We start from the raw sequence: 17,028 nt of genomic DNA, 5'->3' as shown, positions 1-17,028 counted from the left end.
TACAACGTGAAGGAACCTGCCAGAACCAAGAGCCATTTGCCTCTTGCCATTCCAAACCAGAACCATTTCCCAAGCCCTCTTCAGTGCTCTCTCGCCTAGACTCATCTCCTCTACCTAACAGGAACATTTAGACTTCTGGACATAAGAAGAGAGAGGTTGTGTACACCTTTTACATATCAACGCCTTGCATGCAGAAGATGTAATGAATACGTGTTACAGAAAAGGAAGTTCTGACTACTTCTCATTTTCTACATCAGAAAATGAGTTGCTGCTTTGACTACTTCCTCCTTTGATCAAATATAAACTCCCCACTGATCAAGAACACATGATCATGGATCTATTTTTATTCAGATCAAACTTATCAAATTAGGTCATAATACTTGGTGCCAGTACAAAGTGAAAGTGTTACTCGCTCAATCATTTCTGACTCTTTGTGACCCCACGGACTGTAGACTGCCAGGCTCCTCTGTCCCTGGAACCCTCCAGGCAAGAATACTGGAGTGGGTTGAAATTTCCTACTCCAGGGGATCATCTCAATCCAGGGATTGAATTCGGGTCTCCTGCATTACAGGCAGATTCTTTACCATTTGAGCTACCAGGGAAGCCCCTTCTTAGTATTAATACATGACCAACATTTCCAATCTAGTGTGGGGGGGACACCATTTAAAGCAAACAATATATTTGTTTCAAGAATACTCCCTCTTCTCCAACCAACCTCCCTCTGATGCATACACACACACACACACACACACACACACACACACAATAGCGTTTAGAGTTATAATCATTTGACTGTTAATATAATCACTGGTGAATGTCGGTCATAAATACTCAGTGCTAACGGGGTCAGATTCCCTGGTGGACACTGAGGAATGTGCCTGGTGGATGGTGGAGGGGAGCCACTTTTCCAGGGAAGTTCAGGGGGATTAACCACCCATCTGAACCTCCATGGCCTTTCTTTTTATTATTATTATTATTTTATTTTTCAAACAACACCAACACTCTCTTCCGGCCAGACTGGACAAGCCCCACTTTCCTTCGACTGGAATTTACCACTTACTACAGCCTCTTGGCTGGAGAAGGCAATGGCAAGCCACTCCAGTACTCTTGCCTGGAAAATCCCATGGATGGAGGAGCCTGGTAGGCTGCAGTCCATGGGGTCGCTACGAGTCGGACACGACTAAGCGACTTCACTTTCACTTTTCACTTTCACGCAATGGAGAAGGAAATGGCAACCCACTCCAGTGTTCTTGCCTGGAGAATCCCAGGGATGGAGGAGCCTGTTAGGCTGCAATCCATGGGGTCGCACAGAGTCGGACACGACTGAAGCAACTTAGCAGCAGCAGCAGCACAGCCTCTTGGCAACAGTACTTCGACTTTTATTGTTGGGAGCTGCACAGGGCACATAAAATCACCATGCTTCTCTCTTAGGAATTAAGAAAGCAGGAAGACAAAGGACAGCTTTTAGTCTTGGTAAATTGAAGTTTCGATATCGTTTTCATGAGACTCACCCAGAAAAATTCTCCCTCTGTTTATTGACCACTGCAGGGCTATAGCCCTGCCATAAGCTGTTGAAATGGCAAACTGAAAAGGAAGCAGTATAAAAATAAAATCACACTACCACAAGTATTTACTGAATGTGCGTGTGTGCTAAGTTGCTTCAGTTCTCTCCAACTCTGCAATCCTATGGACTATAACCCACTAAGCTCCTCTGTCCATGAGGATTCTCCAGTCAAGAACATTGGAGTGGGTTGCCATGCCCTCCTCCAGGGGATTTTCCTGACCCAGGGATCAAACCCACATCTCTTATGTCTCCTGCATTGGCAGGCAGGTTCTTTATACCACTAGTGCCACCTGGGAAGCCCATTTACTGAGCATCTACTAACAACTGTGCTCTGTGCTGTGCTATGCTGCATTTAGTTGTTCAGTCATGTCCGACTCTTTGCAACCCCATGGACGGTAGTCTGCCAGGCTCCCCTGTCCATGGGAATTCTGCAGGCAAAAATATTGGAGAGGGTTGCCTCCCGGAGATCTTCCCAACCCAGGGAGCAAACCCTGGTCTCCTGCATTGCAGGCAGATTTTTTACCATCTGAGCCACCAGGGAAGCCCAAGAATACTGAAGTGGGTAGCCTATCCCTTCTCTAGGGGAACTTTCTGACCCAGGAATCAAACTGGGGTCTCTTGCATTGCAGGTGGATTGTTTGCCGGCTGAGCCACCCGAGAAGCCCAACAATTGTTCTCAGAGGGAAAAAAGTATGGTTCCTGGAATCAAGATGCTTGTAACCAGGCCAAAGAGTAAAGGCTAATAAATACAGAACAATGAAAGAGAGAAACAGTATATAATTAAGCACAACGTTAGGTGACTGGAGAAGGAAATGGCAACCCACTCCAGTATTCTAGCCTGGAAAATCCCATGGACAGAGGAGGCTTGTGGGCTACAGTCTGTGGGGTTACAAAGAGTGGGACATGAACAAGCACATAAAACTTGTATTAGGTGACTTCCGCTGAAAACAACCTGCACCTCCACTGTCCTCCCCTTCGTCCATTCTCCATACCTTGGGCAGTCACCCTTCCACAACACAAATCTAACGGTATCACTTCCTGTTTAAAGCACTTCAATAGCTCCGCCTCTGATGAAGCCCACATTTCTCACCGTGGTCTCAAAGGCCATTCAGGATGGAGCCTCTGCTTACCCCTGGGGTCTCATTTCTCCTCACTCTCCTTCCTCCCTGGTCCTCTATCCATGCCAGAAGTTTGCACCATTTCCAACACATTCAGAAGTGAGACCTCACTCCCACATCCTTTGTTCCTTCCCCAGCATACCTCTCACTCCTGCTCCTCCCCCTGCCTAGAACATGAACACACACCCCCATCTTGCTGACCACTGCCCATCCTTCAAGTCTCAGCTCAAACATCACTACCCCCTGGGGCCTCTCCTGTTGTTCCCACCACAGCCTCGGATACTCCTACAGCACAGGATTTAGTGTGCCAAGAAAATCCCATGGACGGAGCAGCCTGGTAGGCTGCAGTCCATGGAGTCGCTAAGAGTCGGACATGACTGAGCAACTTCACTTTCACTTTCACGCATTGGAGAAAGAAATGGCAACCCACTCCAGTGTTCTTGCCTGGAGAATCCCAGGGACGGGGGAGCCTGGTGGGCTGCCGTCTATGGGGTCACACAGAGTCGGACATGACTGAAGTGACTTAGCATACCATAGCATAGCATTGTATTTGTTTAACTGGCTGTTGCCACCATTTTACTTTAAGACCTGTGAGGCAAGGAATCAGGTTTGTCTTAATCCACACAGTATTCCCTCCTCTAGAACAATGCACATTTTAGGTATCCCCTGGTGGTCCAGTGGTTAAGATTCTGAGCTTCCAGAACAGGGGGCACAGTTTCCATCCCTGGATGGGGTGCTAAGATCCCACATGCCAAGCAGTACAGCCAAAAAAAAAAAAAAAAGGAAAGAAACAATGCACATTTAAGTGCTCATTCAATAGATTTGAATGAACCTGTACTGTGGCTAGTTAGACAAAATGAAGATTAACAAGGACCAGAATGCAAAGAAAGGAAGACTGAGTGGAGGAGGTACTACTTAACTTGGACGTTATAGGTGAGTAAGATTTTGGAAAGGGCGAAAGGAGGTGAAATTATGGTCAATAATTTAGTGAAATACTTTCAACTACATCCAACAGCTGGAAGGTATTCAACTAATTGTAAACTAATGACAAAAAGCTTTTTCATACCTAGACAGTGTATGAGAAAGCAGAGACATCACTTGGCCTACAAAGGTCCATATAGTTAAACCTATGGTTTTTCCAGTAGTCATGCACAGATGTGAGAGGTGAAGCATAAGGAAGAGGTAGACCACTGAAGAACTGATGCTTTTGAATTGTGGTGCTGGAGAAGACTCTTGAGGGTCCCTTGAATAGCAAAGAGATCATAACAGTCAATCCTAAAGGAAATTAACCATGAATATTCACTGGAAGGACTTATGCTGAAGCTGATCCTCCAATACTTTGGCCACCTGGTTCGAAGAGCCAACTCATTGGAAAAGACCCTGATGCTGGGAAAGACTGAAGGCAGTAGGAGAAAGGAGTGATGGAGGGGAGATGGTTGGATGGCATCACTGACTCAGTGGACATAAATCTGAGCAAATTCCAGGAGACAGTGAAGGACAGGGCAGTCTAATGTGCTACAATCCATGGGTTTCAAAGAGTCGGACATGCCTTAGTGACTGCACAACAACAAATGAATAAATAGATTAATGAATTAAAAAACAAGTTTATGAATAGCTTTCTTGATGAAAGGAATAAAAAAAATAACATGAATTAAAGATGTTTTTCTGAAAACATAAAACTAGTACTATTTATCAACATCCCCAAACATATCGTAACAGAGCATGTTAATGGAGGTGGAGCTTATCAAGACTCAGGTTATCAAGTAACCAGCACGTTCCATGTCCCACGTCATTTCTGACATCCCCAAGCCTACTTCCACCTAGATGATTTTTATTACTTTTAAGAGGTCCAGGAATCCAGAAAAAAATGGCTTCCAGTTGCCTTTGGACTTTGTGTACATTCACTGAGTTTTTTCCATATTCTCGCCTTAGAACAGAAAGAAATGCAGTGTTTCTAGCAACAATATATCCAGCACAGGCTAGACTGACAGTTATTCCAAAGCCAATCTCCAGAACATTCATCAGATATGATAGGTTCTGAGTTTTACCCTCTTCTCAAAAGCTGTGGATTATCGTGGAATTTTCGTATTTGGTTTGCAATTCTCCTGACTAGAAGTCCTGATTAATAGGGGACATGAAGCCTTGTTTAGAAAAATTCAATACATTATGCTCTAGTCGAAGACATCCTGAGCAACTCTTTTGCAAGCTCCACATAGTAATGTTCACATTGACTCCCTCCTCTGGGGGTTTGAGGGGCCAGGAGTTGAGAAGGGGGGTGGCGGGTGAAAAGAAAGAAACCAGCTTCTTGGCAGCTTCTCAACAATAGCTCCAGCTCCCCATCCCCTCCAAAAAAAACCTTTTTTTTTTCCATAGTTGCTCTAACCAAGAAAATATGCATAGCTTCCTGACAGATTGGATAATGCGGAGATTTGAGAAAATTGTGCAATTCACCTTATTTTCATTTCACCCCCAAATACTTCGGGTGCAAGTACAGCTTCCATCCACACATAACAGTAGTTTCAGTTTCTTAAACTGGCGAGTGGGGCCAGGCAGCAGTAGTAGTGCGTACTAAGCCACCTCCGTCGTGCCCAACTCTTCACAACCCTATGGACTGAGACCTACCACGTTCCTCTGTCCATGGAATTCTCCAGGCAAGAACACTAGAGTGGGTTGCCATGCCCTCCTCCAGGGGATCTTCCCAACCCAGGGATCGAACCCATGTCTCTTAAGTCTCCTGCATTGGCAGGCGGGCTCTTTACCACTAGCACCACCTGGGAAGCAGAGGCATTTTTTTTTTTAAGGCAAGGGACATTGCAATGACACCCAATCTTGTTTGGGGATTGCCCCCTCTTGGTCCCTGTTCAACTGGAGTCAATCAATCCCATCAGGAGAACCAGCTGACCCAGCTTCACTGAGATGAGATATTCCTGGACAACACAAGGAAGTCTTCCAACTTGTACGTTGGAGAATCAGAAGGAACCAGAATTCTGGCCGGCGGGTTGCCAAGAAACTCTATATGATGCAGGTGCAAATCATTTTTCCCCCTCTTTTAAATTCAGACTCATTAAAATATGTATTTTGCGAGGGGATTAAATTCAAACATCTGGGAAAGGCAGGGGGGTGCGGGGTGGAATATCCACAACTCCTGAACTACTTTTTTCACTTGGTTTCAGACTTTGATTGTCCCGTTTCTTAGAGGCAGCGGGTGAGAGGCTGCTTGCCCGGTGGGATGACAGAAAAGGGCAAGAAGAGAGTTAGAAAATGACTTCCAAGGGCCCCAGACTTCAACAGCAGCCGTAATTGTGGGAAAGTAACCCGAAGATGCCAAACAACAGGAAATTACCAGAAGAATCTGTCAGCACAATCAGCTGCTATTTTCATTGTTCTTTGGCAAATTTATACACAGTCGGGAACACCTGGGCTGGCCTGAAGCCCAGGTTTGACTAATTGCCAGGGGAGAGGAGTCGTCATTTGTCTTCGAAGGGATTTCCTCCGTTCGCTCCTCAAAACATGTGGTTTCACTTTTCCCCTCTCTCCGCAGGAAATGGCAGGACAGTGAGACGCAAAATAAATGAGTTCACTTCCAAGAGGTTGCCTCCTAAGAGGCCACTCCAAAAATAACTGTCTTGTGAGAGGTTGTTAATAACCAAGATTCTATAGACTGTCCTCAGAAAACAACATATCAAAGGCACAATGATTTCCACCCCCAGCCCCTTTCCTTCCAAACGCAGCATACATTAAAAATAAAAGTCATGGGAGACGAGAAAAGTAATCAAGTTTTCTGGACTGAGTGAATGTCACTCCTCTCGCTCCTCTGCAAGACCCCTCTCCTTGGAGGGTAACCTCACCCAAAGCGCTTCCTTGACAAGTGAAAGGTGGAATTGGAGTAGTAAGTGATGTCAGTCTCCCTTGCTCTTCCTTGCTGCCCATCACCCCCTTCCCTCTGACACGCAGCATCTCAGCCTTCCAGGGGGGACCAAGGGGCGATGCCTAAGACATGGACTGAGCCCCGTTCACCTCGGCTGCCCTGCGCCTGGCATGGGATTGGTGCTAGTCAGTATCCATCGAATGAAGAACACTGGGCGGGTTGCACGAGTCACCTGCTTTGTGGCAAGCTTCCCAGGAGTAGGTGTAGATATTTTTCAATTTCTTGAACTTCAAGAGATCACCTTTTTACAAAAACCACCTGCCAGAGTGACAGCCTTCTCCCCTAACCTCTTTCCATAGTTTTATACACACACAACTTCTGCTTTATACCTCCTCGCATTATTTCAGACTCTGGCCAAGATACCTTACTTGGGTAGCAAAGTCATCTTTGATATCCCTTCTTGGAGGCAACAGAGCTTTCTCACTTAATTGCCTAGTATTTTAAATGTGCTGATTGGGAAATGTCACGGGGACAGTACGTTTCCAATTGAAATGTACATCCGCCTTTGGTGAGTCTCACCTGCGTTGCGCCCAACCTCTCCAGTGATTTAGGGGTTCTGGCGTCACATCAGCAAAGAATCAACTGCTTTTCCTTTCTTTCCTTCTTGCTTTTTTCAGGCATTGAGAGCAGGCAGCAGATCATTACTACCCCCGGTGAAGCCAGCAACATTTGGGTTTGATTTGCTTTCAGTCACAGACCCCTTTCTCAAAGTCGAGCGGCACTGTAATTCTAAACTGACCCACCTTCCCCCTCGCAAAGGTGAAAAAATGTTATGGAGCTTTTTACAACCCACAGCCCATCATTTATGCCGAAACACTGGGAGAGTTCAGACTTGGCTTATTTTCGCTAACTCAGAGTTGTTTTGACATGTTTATTTGTTTAATTTGTTTATTTTGACTAGCTCTGATTATAATTGGCAGCAGTGTGTAGCATTAACATTAGACAGTGTCTTAGACTTGTCTGTTACAATAATGCAAAAAGAATGTGAAGGAAAATCTACCCACCGCGTAACAATGGCAGGCAGGCAGGAAATCTACAAGAGAGTTCTTCCACACAAAAAAAGAAATGTTAAAAAAAAAGAAAGAAACATAACCTCAGTTTTCAATTTTATTTAAAAATTTACACAACTGTACAAATGATATCTGAGCACTAATTATTTCCTTTATTCAATAAATCTGCCGCTCTGCTAAGAGACTTAAGACAACAGTGACTAAAAGTGGAATTTTTTAAAAACTCTAACCTTTGGAATTTGTTTTTTTGAGATTTTTTAAAATTGTTCTGCTCTCTGGGCTCTTTAACAAATCAAAGCACAATAATTATTTGATAATGTTGTTGTAATATTGGGATGATCACATGGTATCCAATGCAGTTTATGGTTGAAGATACACTTTCTGAATTCTTTGACTTAGACTCCCTGAACAATGAGATCTCCATCGCAAACAGAGGCTTATCTAAATTAGGCAACTTCTCCTGGATTTTTCTCATATTTGCCAAAACAATGGTCATATCACCTTAGCTTCCTTCTTGGGGCCTGCAAACACAAAGCCCATTTCACAGGGATGATCCATACTCTGTGTATATAAAAATATATATAATCCATTTTTAAAAGCAAAAAAAATCTGTGTTCATTGTTCATCCAGACCACACATGGAAGTCCCAGTGTCCTTTACAAGCATGAGTCCTTAAGCTAGTTAACAGCATCTTGTTCCACCAGCCTCATTCCCTTGCCCAGAGCTGAAGGCTGGTTGTGCTCCTAGGCACAAACTGTAGGGGCATCTGTAGGGGCATCTGGCCACAGTTCCTTAAAGGGGACAATTAGGAGTCAGTTCATCTACATATTCTACTGCCAATTATGCACAGAGCACAAACATGCTCTGCTCACATTTATTATCCCATAAATATTTTCCCCATGCGCAGTATGGTACATTACTATCTGTGATCCTGACTTGGAACACCATATGTGCTCTGAGACTGGGGCCAAGTTCAGGTTGCCGAATCTACGCCAAGCAGCCCAGGGGTCTCTGTTATGGAATATTTGCTCTAAGAAGCCTGGAGACTCTGGACCACCGATTCCTCAGCTTCTATTTCCTTTTAGCTTAAATCAGACTTCTTTGGGGGCAAGAAACCCCACCCTAAGAGCACGGAAGCGGCCAGTTACAGTGCACTTCCCCAGAGGGGTTCTCCTCCCGGGCTGTGTCTAAGGAACCAGCTCATGCTTCTGAAGGGAACGGGGAAGACAGATTTCTCTTAGGAGGCACTGGAGTGTTCTTTTCAGGAAAACGTAAGTGTATTATTTTTCTCCCCCAACTTCACTGACAAAAAAAGGAATACTGCAGGGCACAGGCCATAAATTCAAGAATCAGTTTAAAAAAAATACAGTATGTGATCTCCCTGGTGGTCCAGTGGTTAGGAATCCACCTGCCAGTACAGGGGACATGAGTTCGATCCCTGCTATGGGAAGATCCCACATGCTATGGAGCAACTAAGGCCATGTGTCACAATGACTGAGCCCAAGTGCTTAAAGCCCATGCTCCACAACAAGAGAAGCCCCCACGATGAGAAGCCTGAGCACCATAACTTCAGAGTAGCTCCTACTCGCCCCAACTAGAGAAATCCCAGCACAGCAATGAAGACCCAGTGTAGGCAAATAAATTAACTTAAAAAATACAATATGGATATAAACATCCAACTTGCTAGGACACTAGATCTTAATTCTTCCCACCACAAAAAGGAAATAAATATGTGATGAGATAGAGGTGTTAGTTTATACTCCAATGACAATCATATTGCAGTACATACATGTGTCAAGTCAACTGATTGTATGCCCTAAATGTACTCAACCTTATATTCAAACATATTTCTATTTAAATATATATATATGTGGAAAAAGAAAGAGCAATGCAAGGTGCTGCCTTTCCTAAGCTGCATTTTGAGTTTTCTCAAGAGTAGCACAAAGCGGGTATACAAGAAGGACAGGAGTCTCAGACTGGCAGTGTGCAGTGCCCACCAGATTATCAGACATTGTTCCCATACCCCCTGTGCCTCTTCACTACGCTAACCCTTGTAGGATGAAGAGTCATCCAGCCAAGCCTCCGGAAGAACTGGGTTAAGCGGAAGAGAGAAGAGGGGCCAACAGCAGGTAAATGGCAAGTGCACAGCAGTTCAGTATTTGGTGAAAACACAGCCCATACAGAAACATGCATATATATGGCTGAGTCCCTTTGCTATTTACTGGAAACCATCACAACATTGTTAATCGGCTATACCCCAATATGAAGTGTTTTTAGTGTTAAAAAGAATAAATTAAAAAAAATAAAGTCTATTAAAAAAAAAAAACTGCCCATACAAAGATCAGAACATGGTCATTCCTATTTCTCAGGTTTGATGTATCAGCAGGTCTGACAGTAAAGAGCTACCGACGGTCAGAGAACTCTGATAGCCTGGGTCCTCAAGGAAAGTCAACCAAGGGCTCCAGACTTTAAAAGGACATATAATAAGCATTGAAAAGAGAAGGGTTTACAATGTAACACTGACTTAACTTCTTGCTTCTGAGAACTGAAATGCTTACTCACTCCCTGGGCACTGGGTTACCTGGGACCTCACCACATGTCAAGTTCTGTCCTGTCTCTGCCAACGTCTTAGGAGAATTAGCCAGGACATAAAGATAACGCAGTCAGCCTACATCCAGAAGCACAGGCACGAGTGGGAGACTCTTCCTTTTTACTGAAAGAAAAATGACGGCCCGAGATTTATAACAAGGAACAAGAGAAAGTCCCCTTCCACTTTGTAACAACTTACTGCCACCATCCCATCACCAGCGCTAACAGGAGGGTGACAGGAGGTGAGTCACACAGTTGATCTGATTTCCACTCTGCCCCCATTTTACTAGGTTGGTGATGGACAGGGAGGCCTGGCGTGCTGCGATTCATGGGGTTGCAAAGAGTCGGACACGACTGAGCGACTGATCTGATCTGATCTGAAGACCAAGTGGGCTTCCCCGGGGGCTCAGTGGTGAAGAATCTACCTGCCAATGCAGGAGATTCAGGTTGGATCCCTGGGTTGGGAAGATCCCCTGGAGAAGGAAATGGCAACCCACTCCAGTATTCTTGCCTGGAGAATCCCATGGACAGAGGAGCCTAACGGGCTACAGTCATGTGCAAAAGAGTTGGAAACGACTGAGAGACTAAACAACAACAAAGATTAAGCACTTGCCTTATCTGTTCTTTATTTTTCTCCAGTAGTTCAGTTGCTCAAATTACTTCTAGTTTCTTGGAAGAGAGACGTGTCATGCAGACAAAGTGCTATTCTTATTACCTATCTCAAAGGGCGTGCTTCAATTTGTTAATATGAATTGGGTTGACTTTCCTTGTGGTTACACTAAGTAATGAAGCATGGGCCATAAGTGTTTTTAGGCTCCTTCGATATAGAGGTTATATAAATACAAAGCAATATTGAAATGAAACTTCTGCAGGGCGTTTGCCAAGGGACCCAGTGTTTAGGAATATCTTACAGGAGAAGATTAAATGAGGGATAGTGTAATGAAGTCTTACTGCAGGAGGTTCCACGAGGGCCAGTTTCAAATCCCGCTGGACGTCTGGGTGATTTAGAATACGGAGAGCGACCAGAAAGGGGTGAACCTGAAGAAGAGCTTTAAAACCATTTCACGGTCTGCCAGGGTAGTTTCTATAAGGCTTGGGAGATTTCCCAAACTCATTACACTGAAAATTATCAAGACGAACGGAATCCTTCAGGATGATAAGATCTTATATATTTTCACCTTTTAAAAAAAGTATTCCCTCTTCTAATCAGCAGGTAAAAACCTCTGACTATGAGAAATCAGACTCCTTTGCAATGAGCAGAAGTTCTTGGAGTCTGCTGCCTATTCATTTTAATATACACAAAAGGTACATCCAAGTGACTTGAACAATTGTCCTCATAGAAGGGAAGTAGCAAGTACCCTCTGGCCAGGACTATGAATGTTAGGGAGCTTGTTCCAGAACTGAGAGGATGGACTCGCCTACAGTTTTCCAAGCTCCAGCCCTGAAGTCCTCCCCCGCCCTAACAATCCCCTGCCACAAGCACAGCAAGGGAAGATAATGGGACATTGTGACACTTTTTCCAATATCATATATCCTGGTGTCCCTTTATAAAGAAAGTTGAGAACACCAATGAAGCTAATGAAGACAATAATGAAAAATATATACTTAATAAAGCACCTTATAAAAAAATAGAATAGCTTGAAAAATACATAAAAATAACTGTTTAAGCTAAAAAGTAAAACAAACACTTGATGGTGAAACCAGAAACCTGACTTCCACCCATGGATTTAGCACTTTACAGGTGATCATAGGTAAGGCACTTAATTCTTTCTGGGCCAAGACGTCTGCACCTGGAGAATTAGGACAACTAATCACTCTCTCCCTTAAATGGCTTCCCCGATGGCTCAGCAGGTAAAGAATCTTCCTGCAATGCAGGTGCTGCAGGAGACTTGGGTTCAATCCCTGGGTTGGGACCATCCCCTGGAGGAGGAAATGGCAACCCACTCCAGTATTCTTGCCTGGGAAATCCCATGGACAGAGGAGCCTGGGGGGATTACAGTTCATGGGGTCTCAAAGAATCAGACATGACTGAGCACTTTGGGACACATACATAGCACAGCTGCGATGTGGAGCAAAGCAGGAAATGGGTATGACACACTATGAAACATGGAAAGTTGTTACATATACAGTAAGTCTCCTACATACGAACAAGTTCCATTCCAAGAGCATGTTCATAAGTCCAACAAAGTTAGCCTAGGTACCCAACTAACACAATTGGCTATATAGTACTGTACTATCATAGGTTTATAATACTTTTCACACAAATAATACAAACACATACAAAAATAAAACATTTTAATCTTACAGTGCCTGCTCAGCTGCTTCAGTCATGTTTGACTCTTTGTGACCCCATGGACTGTGGGGGTCTATGGCTGATTACATTCTGGCTGATTTTTCTAACATGTTGGCAGAGACAGCATGGACTTTGCAACACGAGGCTCCCCTGTCCATGGGATTCTCCAGACAAGAATACTGCAGTGGGTTGTTATTCCCTCCTCCGAGATCTTCCCAACCCAGGGTTCAAACCTAGGTCTCCTGCATTGCAGGTGGACTCTAGCCTGAGTCACCAGGGAAACCCATTCTATAAGGCTATATCAATACAAAGAAGTGTTATTTGTTTCAGTTTGCAGTTATATTTAATTTGATTCAACAGATGTTGCAGACAAGTCCCTGCCGTGAAGAATCAGGGCGTCCCTACCCATGAGTCCTCTGAATATTCACACTCTGGCATTCAGGCAGCCTCCCTTAGCCTCTTCTTTCTCCTTTACTCTGTCCTTCATACAGGCCTCTCCAGCCTCTCCTGCTGGTACAGACCCTTTGGAACTTGCACAATCCTGCTTAAATTCTCCACTAAACAGACACTGCCCTGGGGGTGTCCTCTGACCCCTACTCTGAGCTGCAGTCCAGGGGATTTGACAACTATGCATCCATCAGTCAGCCAGCCTGTGGCCACTGGGACTTCCCAGAGGTCAGAATCTGACTCTTAGAGTGCCCCACACACCCTGGGCAGAGAGCCGGGTGAGTGGCCACTGACCCCAAGGCAGAAGGCTCTGGGGGTTCCAGCTGGGGTTGTCTTAAATGGTGACCTACATCATGAGAATGTTCCATCACTTTTCCACTCAGTCTTTCTCCCTCTTCATTTCTGGTCTTCTTTTTCTTCCTTAATTCTCTTTTCCATCCTTTTTTTTTTTTTTTTTAACATTTATTTATTTGGCTTAGTTTCAACACACGGGTTCTTCGGTTGCGGTGTGTGGGATCTAGTTCCCTGACCAGGGATCGAGCCTGGGCCCCCTGCATTGGGAGAACAAAGTCTTAGCCACTGGACCACCAGGGAAGTCTCTCTTTTCTCCTTTCCCTAAGTGACAGGCAAACCAGTGGCACCAACACATACACCCATCACACTCACGGCCAAAGAGCTTTCTGACTGTTTTGAATTTGCTATGTGGCTCCATCAAGAAGCTGCTCTTTTCTCTTCGCACCCACTTCCTTCTCAGCAATTCTTTTTGTTTTTATAACAACATCATCTATTAAGTCCCAGGAGAGCATCAACCCTAGCAGGCCTTTGCTGTTGTTTTTCAGTTGCTCAGTTGTGTCCGACTCTTTGTGACCCCAGGGACTGCAACACGCCAGGCTTCCCAGTCCTTCACTATCTCCCAGAGTTTGCTCAAACTCAGGTCCATTGAGTCGGTGATGCCATCCAACCATCTCATGCTCTGTCGTCCCCTTCTCCTCCCGCCTTCAATCTTTCCCAGCATCTTTTCCAATGAGTTGACTCTTCACATCAGGTGGCCAAAGTATTGGAGCTTCAGCTTCAGCATCAGTCCTTCCAATGAATATTCGGGACTGATTTCCTTTAGGATTGACTGGTTTGACCTCCTTGCTGTCTGAGGGACTCTCAAGAGTCCTCTCCAGCACCATCATTCATAAGCATCAGTTCTTCGATGCTCAGCCTTTTTTATGGTCTAACGCTCACCTCCATACATGACTGCAGGCCTCAGTGCTGGCCCTTTACAACCCAGACTGTCTTTCCCAGGAGCAGGAAGCCCCTGGACATTACTCACTCTCTTCTCACACCTCCCACAAAACCTCGCAATGCCCCCTTGCTGGGCAAACCAATCCAGGAGTCACTGACTTTCCCAAGGCCAGGGGATCAGGTCAAATTGTTTATGAGTAGGTGGCAGACAATTTCATACCCAGCAAAGCTGGCTATTTAATTCTTCGTTGAATCAAACCAACAAGAACAACAAAAAAGACTTTCAAAGAGTAGCAAACTCTCTTACATAAAAGAGAATGGGGACAGTGTTGCTTAGCACTTTCCCTCAGAGGCTGAAAAACAGGAGTGACAATATATACACAAATCTATGCTTCGTATGGGGCTTCCCTGGTGGTTCAGACAGTAAAGAATCTGCCTGCAATGAAGGAGACCTCTGGAAAATACAGCTGAACTTGAAGTTATAAGATAAATGCAAAGGGTTAGAAGGTAAGGTCTAAACAGCCAACAATCAGCCATCTCTTAAGCGAAATTCTTGGTATTGTTCCATGCAATAGAGGGGATTTTAAACTTCAGCAGCTTGGAGGTGAAGTTCAGCCAGGAGCCGGGACATAGGCATAGATGGCTCTCTGTTGCCATCTAGTGGATAAGTGCTGTGTGGTCTCAAGTGTCTTCACTGAACTGATTTAATGCAGAAACTTCAGCCTACATCACGTTATCTCCTCTAAAGAATTACCAAAGCTTCCAGAATGATCCTCTACTACTCCTAATCCTCCCTCCTCCCCTCATTAGTTGCCTCTGTTTATCTTTCAGATAAAGGAATCTTGGCTGGCCTCTCCTTGTTGACGGAAAAACTCAATACTTGGCCCTTGCACCAAATCTTCAGTTCCCCTAATTGGTTTAAAAGATGGGAAAGAGGAGTGTGGAGAGAGAAGAAATGAGAACCAGGGAGAAAGTGAGCGACTCGGGCTTCAGCTGAGTACCAAATGGGAAATAAGCCCTTTTATGGACTCATTTGGCCTCAGTCCTACAAAGGCTTCTTAATTGAGGGAGGAAGCAGACGGAAAAGGCCGTTTTAAGTGACATTCGATTCTTCCTGAGGAATGCTAAGGTTTGTCGCTGATCTGGAGAACAGATAATAGGAACTCTCAAGTCACTCTTTAAACCCACCGTTAGTTAACCCAAAATGAAGAGTTTAGTTCAAATGCTGCTGGAATTTTTGTTTCAAGCACATACCTGGCTTTCCCCTCTCCCCATCTCCGGATTTAGGTTCTGATGCAGTTGATACAAGCCCAAGGGCCACGGGTCTGTCTTTCCAAAGGATGGCTCCCCTGTAGGCATGAGAGCCTGAGGATATATTTCAGGTAGTTTCAGACTGTATATCTGAAAGGTTGGTTGCACTGTGTCCCCACAAATGTTTGAAAGTGAAAGTCACTCAGTCATGTCCAACTCTTTGCGACCCCATGGCCTTAACAGTCCATAGAATTCTCCAGGCCAGAATACTGGAGTGGGTAGCCTTTCCCTTTTCCAGAGGATCTTCCCAACCCAAGGATGGAACCCAGGTCTCCCACATTGTGGGTGGATTCTTTACCAGCTGAGCCACAAGGGAAGCCCTCACCAATGTTTAAGTATCCTTAAAAATTGTTGCTGTTGTTTAGTCGCTAAGTCATTTCCCACTCTCTCGCAATCCCATGGACTGTAACCTGTCAGGCTCCTCAGTCCATGGGATTCTCCAGGCCAGAATACTGGAGCGGGTTGCCATGCCCTCCTCCAAGGGATCGTCCCAACCCAGGAATCAAACCCGAGTCTCTACATGGGCAGGTGGGTTCTTTATCACTGTGCCACCAGGGAAGCCCCATCTTTAAAAATTACTGCTACCTTAAAAACAGGAGTAAAATGCAGTACCAAGGGTCTTTCATGTCAAACGTTAACACATCAGGACACCAGTAAGTTGACTTGCGTGTCTGGACTTTTTAAGAATGTAGGCCCTTGTGTGTCTCGTCATTTAAGACTGTGCACAAGTGTTCCTTTCACATGCACTGGCTGGCTCCGGCCATGCTGGGCCAGGCTCACGCCTGTCTACTCAGAGAACACACTCTCCTAGCGTGTGGTCAGTTGCAGAGTAACCAGTAAAGAGATGACAAGACATGTGATAACAGCACATTACAAACAGTCTCAGCATTTGTTATACATTTTGCATGCTTGTTTTACTTAACATCTCTGTGATAAATGATATTAACAGATGTTAAATACTGGTGGTCATTCAACTTCATTTTTGTTTTTTTTAACAATTCAACTCTTCCTCTTTAGAGCTTTTAATCAATTTATTTGAAGAGTATCTAGAGACTGCAGCATGAGCTCATTTAAAGTGTACCATTTGCAAATACTTATCTGTAGGAATTAGAATTGTCCCAATACTGTTCTACCTGAACAAAACAAATATATATTAATAAAGCCAGGATACAGTTTATCATGTAGATTTTATTAACAAAGACAACAGTAGACTTCTATTGTCTCAAAAGGATTTCTATCGTCTGAAAAAGAACATAAACTTAGGAGTCTGTTATGGGCTGAACTGTCTCCCCAGATTCACATGATGAAGTCATAATACCCAGTAGCTCAGGCTATAATCATATTTGAAGATAAAGTCTCTAAAGCGGTGAATAAATTAAAGTGAGACAATTAAGGTGAGTCTTAATCCAATGGGACCTGTGTCCTGCTAAGAAGAGGGGATTCTGACACACACAGACACCAAGGATATGTTCAGAAAGAGGAGAGACCGTGTTCAGATGCAGGAGAAGGTGGCCGTCTACAAACCAAGGAGAGAG

The sequence above is a fragment of the Bos indicus x Bos taurus genome, chromosome 8 (assembly GCF_003369695.1).
Source record: "Bos indicus x Bos taurus breed Angus x Brahman F1 hybrid chromosome 8, Bos_hybrid_MaternalHap_v2.0, whole genome shotgun sequence".
Classification (NCBI taxonomy): Eukaryota; Metazoa; Chordata; class Mammalia; order Artiodactyla; family Bovidae; genus Bos; species Bos indicus x Bos taurus.
Note: the sequence above shows the minus strand (reverse complement) of the source record.